The following is a 5,562-nucleotide window of genomic DNA, read 5'->3' on the forward strand; positions in this document are numbered from 1 at the left end:
AATGGTTTTAAATATGTGCTGTGCTGTGCTTAGTCGCTCCATCATGTCTGACTCTGAGATGCCATGAACTGTAGCGCGCTAGGCTCCTCTGTCCATGGGGATTCTAGTTTTTGAGTATGTGCTGTGCTGTGCTTAGTCGCTCAGTCGTGTCTGACTCTGTGACGCCAAGCGCCTCTGTCCATGGGGATTCTCTAGGCAAGAATACTGGAGTGGCTTGCCATGTCTTCCCCCAGGGGATCTTCCCAACCCAAAGATCGAACCCAGGTCTCCTGCATTGTGGGCAGATTCTTTGCCGTCTGAGCCACCAGAGAAGTGCAAGAATACTGAAGTGGGTAGCCTATCTCTTCTCCAGGGGAACTTCCCCACCCAGGAATTGAACCAATGTCTCCTAAATTGCAGGCGGATTCTTTACCAACTGAGCTACCAGGGAAGCCCATTTTTAACTGTAAACATAAAGAAAAATGTGTGGGCAAATGTTGGGTATCAGAAGGGATAGACTCAAATGTTTTGATTGTTAACATTTTTTGACTGTTAAGCGTCAAGACCCTCTTCCAGTGTTCATAGAATTCCCCGAAGTTTGATTCTCAATGGGCAGCAGAGCACACTCTCCACTGCAGAAGCCAGAAGTGCTTCCCCGCCTCCCAGCCACCAGCGTGTAGTCAGGGCAGCCAGGTGCGGCTTCCAGTACACGGTGCCTGCAGCAGTGGTACCAGGAACTGTCCAGTGAGTCCTCGCTGGATTCTTCCTGCAGTGTCATTTTGGCTACCTAGCTTCCATGGGCTGTGGCTTCTTTTCTGATCCTTTAGACTTCCCATCTTTTCCACGAGTTACCCAACATCCTAGACTTTCTCTGCTTTAATTAATCACCATCCATTTCTGTTGCTTGCCACAAAGAACACTGTCTTTAGGATTAAAGTGTTCTGAGGTTTTTTCCTTTCTAGAAGGGCGTTAGAGATACTAACATACTTCAAATGGGGAAAGTCGTACTTGATGACAGCCATCAGAGATCTTTCTAGGCTAGTACTCAATAGATATGAAGAAACAAGCCATGACAAGAACCAATATTTCAAAAAGATGGCCTCTGGTCTGGTAACATACATATCAGTATGTGGATCGATATACTCAGTTGGGTATACATTTCAGATTTAATTTCATCTATATTTATGGCATACTTACTATATGCTATGGAGAAAGCAATGGCACCCCACTCCAGTACTCGTGCCTGGAAAATCCCGTAGGCAGAGGAGCCTGGTGGGCTGCAGTCCATGGGGTCGCAAAGAGTTGGACACGACTGAGCAACTTGACTTTCACTTTTCACTTTCACGCATTGGAGAAGGAAATGGCAACCCACTCCAGTGTTCTTGCCTGGAGAATCCCAGGGACGGAGGAGCCTGGTTGGCTGCCGTCTACGGGGTCGCACAGAGTTCGACACGACTGAAGCGACTTAGCAGCAGCAGCAACTATATGCTAGGCACCGTGTTATATATTTCAGTGTATGTAGTCTCATATAAATCCTTACAAAAAAACCCTGTGAGATACATGGTTTTACTCATGTTTTCAACTGAAGAAAACTGAGATTCAGAGATGCTTTGAACTGCTTTGTCAAGATCACTCAACTCTTTAAGTAGTAAAAACCACATAGTAAAACCCAACCTTTCGGACTCAAAGGCCACTGTTCTTTCCACTAAACCTTGATATCTCTATTTGAATTAGCAACCTGATTAACTATCGGAACTGATAATACTTCTGCTACTTTTTAATATTAAAAAATTGTTGATTTAGATGTTATCCTGTCTTCTGAATCTGTTCATGAATATTCTCCCTTAAAAGATATAGACTTACATAATTAAATGGATACATCCTGCTTAAAAATTAATCTAAACTTTTATAATTAATGAGCTTGAAGGAATCAATAATATCTGGATTTTGTGCACCATTAATAATAAAATCAGAAGTAACCCATAAAAATAGAATTCAAATTAAAAAACAGTGAGGCACACTGATGTTTATAGTAACACAATAAGGAAAAAGTTAGATGGCCTAAAAAAATATTTTAATTCTAATAAATTGGTTCATAGCTTTAATACCATTTTAGAAAAATTAACATGGATTTACTCATTATTACCAAAACCCACATGTTAATACTCTATAATTCTAAAGGAAAGGTCCCCCAGTATTAGAGACCTGTCTTGTGCACTATTTCCGATCTTCTCCGCCCTACCTCTCATTCCAGCCTTTGCTGAAGGCTTAGCTCAGCTTCTCACTGAATAACCTGACAGTGACTTCTTCAGAGTGGCCTATACCAAGTACCCCTCCCTGCTCGGGAGCTTCTCCGACACTGTTACCTGGGACGCCCGCAGGAATCTGGTAGCACAGGGATGTCCACACTTACAGGGACACTTCTTGACCAATGTGGGATGGAGTCAGTGGATAATCCTTCTCCCTTGCATACAAGCTACAGTTCTCAGTTCGAAAGCTCCTCAGAAGGTGCTGGCATGACCAATAGTAACCAGCTGACAATGAACACAACCTAACTGACTTTTCCTCCCTCCCTTTTTCACTCTCTCATCAATTAACCCTCTCTTCTGAAATTACTTTTTAAATAAACCAACTCCAAATATGCCTTTGACTCAAAACAAATATTCATGGGAACCCAGGCTAAGAGACCTACTCTAAAGTAAATTTTATATATCTATAATATGGCTCTTACTAAGATTCTACTGTAGCTTTTTAAATAACCAGGTGTTTTTATATTATACATCAAATTTCTGGAAATAGTACACTTCTTCTTGTCCTATGGGTCTTGGCAGGTTTCTATCATGTGCCTTTTTGATATCTAGAATCAAATATGGCAAATGCAAATGTAGAGTTTGCATTTGAACTTCTAAATGACAAAAGGTTTGCTCAGTTTCAACTCTGCTTTATTTTTTAATAATTTTTAGAAAGTCACTTAGTTCATGGGGTCGCAAAGAGTCGGATGCGACTGAGTGTCTGAACTGAACTGAACTAACCTCTCTATGCTTCAACTATTTCCTTTATAAAAATGATTTTACTTCCTACTTCATGGTTATCATAAGGATTCAATGAGGTAACATATGTGAAAATGCCTATTATAGGGACTTCCCTGGTGGCTCAGATGGTAAAGAATCTGCCAGCAAAGCAAGAGACCCAGGTTTGATCCCTGGGTTAGGAAGATCCTCTGGAGAAGAGAATGGCAACCCACTTCAGTAGTCTTACCTGGAGAATCCCATGGACAGAGGAACCTGGAAGGCTACATACAAGTCCATGGGGTCACAGAGTCGGACACGACTGAGTGACTAACACTACTACTACCACTAGGGACTGGCAGATAATTGGCCTGGCAAGTAATGTTATCTGCTGTTCTTGTTATCGTTAGTGTAGATCACTGACTCTATTTGAAAGTCTGCCATCATGGGGATAAAATATCCATTTTGTGGAGTTTGTGTTTTCACCAAAAACTTTTTGCAGCCATAAGCAAATATTTGAATTCATTTAGTGTTTGGAAACAAGATATATCCATAGAACAAACTGAGCAAACTTGTGTATGATCTTTGAAATGAGAAACTTCAAGGCTTATTTGCTTTAACAAACACTATTGTCTCAGAACCAACCCTACCCTGTCCTTCCCGCACTACTAAAAGTGCAGAACTTCCATGCAGTCCCTCACCAATTTAACAGGCATGAAAAAATCCAGGCATAACTGTTGAGTGTAAAATAAACAATTATAGCATGTAAAATGCATAGCAACAGTAGTATGAGGTTAAAAAAAATAGCTGGGTTAATACATTGGCTAACTGGCCCGGAATTCCAGAGGTCCCATTGCTAGATCCATATCTATTCCTGTCCTCACTGTGGTTTAGTGCCACTTGGTGGTACCTCAAGCTAAAGCTCAGCTATTGGAAATGTTTCTTGGGTCCTGTATTGATTGGTACTTCCAGGACAGTCTTGCTGATTCCAGGAACAATGAATTGGCACTTGTTTCATCGGTTTGATGCAAGAATGCTGGGCCATAACATACAAAGACACACCCTCTGCTTTCTAAGACAGAACTACTTGCCATCTAACCTTCTTTGTGAAATAACTTCTTTACTGATCTCTGAACCTTGACCTTGGTCACAGATTTCTACCAAACTGCTTTTAAGGAATTAGGTTTTCAGTACAATCTTTTAAAATATGTTTTATGTGGAATATATTATTTTAAAATAGCATTATACTATGTAATGTAATAAAAGGACAACAGTCTATTTATCTTAGAGAAGAGATTCTAATTGTAATATTTCTTAATAGAACATATAAAGATATATTTTATTAGTGATGACAGTCTATCAATACATCTGTATCATTGGTAAGAGAGAGAAGAGGCTTAAGTTTTAGTAGATTGGGTTGCTAATTAAAGCCATAACAACTGTGAGGGAGTGAAATATATTACTACAGAAATTAACTGAGTCAACTTTAGGTATGTCAAATCAAAGAGGAGAAAAATTCCTCTTAGAAATAATCCTATCTGGAGGGTGAAAGAAAGACTAGACAACTATTTTAACTTGTAAAGATTGTAAAGTATAATTTAAATACAACTGAAAATGCAGATACTGACCCTGCAAAGGTCTAAATTTCAGATAATAATAAAACCCCCGGTACATTCTTCAGTATTCTGCAGCCAGCAATTAAAAGGTAGGTGATAATAATGTATTAGATATCACTGCTAACATTTACCCAATCAAAAAAACAGTCTCCATCCTTTCCTTTTGATCCTTTCACAGTAAACCACTAGGATTAGTGACACTAGTTAAAGTGAAGAGAGAAAGAGGAGGAAAGAAATCACGTACTTGCCACCGATTAAAAAGGTGCTATTTGTTAACAGTTGCTCACTGCTTTGGGAAGAAATTTTTCACGTCTCTGATTCTGTTGTCATGGCAATGGCAATGGAGATCTCTATCTTCCCAGCACTGCAATTCCATATAGCAATGCTTCTCTAAAGTGGGAGACAACTCAGGGAGAAAAAGCGCTGGGTAGGAGGAGAAGGCAATGGCACCCCACTCCAGTACACTTGCCTGGAAAATCCCATGGATGGAGGAGCCTGGTGGGCTGCAGTCCATGGGGTCACTAGGAGTCGGACACGACTGAGCGACTTCACTTTCTCTTTTAACTTTCATGCATTGGAGAAGGAAATGGCAACCCACTCCAGTCTTTCTTGCCTGGAGAATCCCAGAGACGGGGGAGCCTGGTGTGCTGCCATCTCTGGGGTCACACAGAGTTGGACACGACTGAAGTGACTTAGCATAGCATAGCATAGGAGGAGTGATCATTGTTGAGCCTCTGCTGGGTGCAGGGCATTTTGCATTGTCTCGTTTAACCCTGACAGCAATACTACTGGGAAGTATCTTCCATTTACAAAGGCGGAAACTGAGGTCCCTAAGGCACCTTAGCCAAGACTACGTAAGCTGTGAAGTTGGAATTCAGATGTTCTGACCTTAGAGCACACACTATATTACAGTTCTTCTAGACCAAAGAAGTAAATAGTCTAACTTTTAACCCTAGGTC

This window comes from Bos taurus, chromosome 1 (genome assembly GCF_002263795.3).
Source record: "Bos taurus isolate L1 Dominette 01449 registration number 42190680 breed Hereford chromosome 1, ARS-UCD2.0, whole genome shotgun sequence".
Classification (NCBI taxonomy): domain Eukaryota; kingdom Metazoa; phylum Chordata; class Mammalia; order Artiodactyla; family Bovidae; genus Bos; species Bos taurus.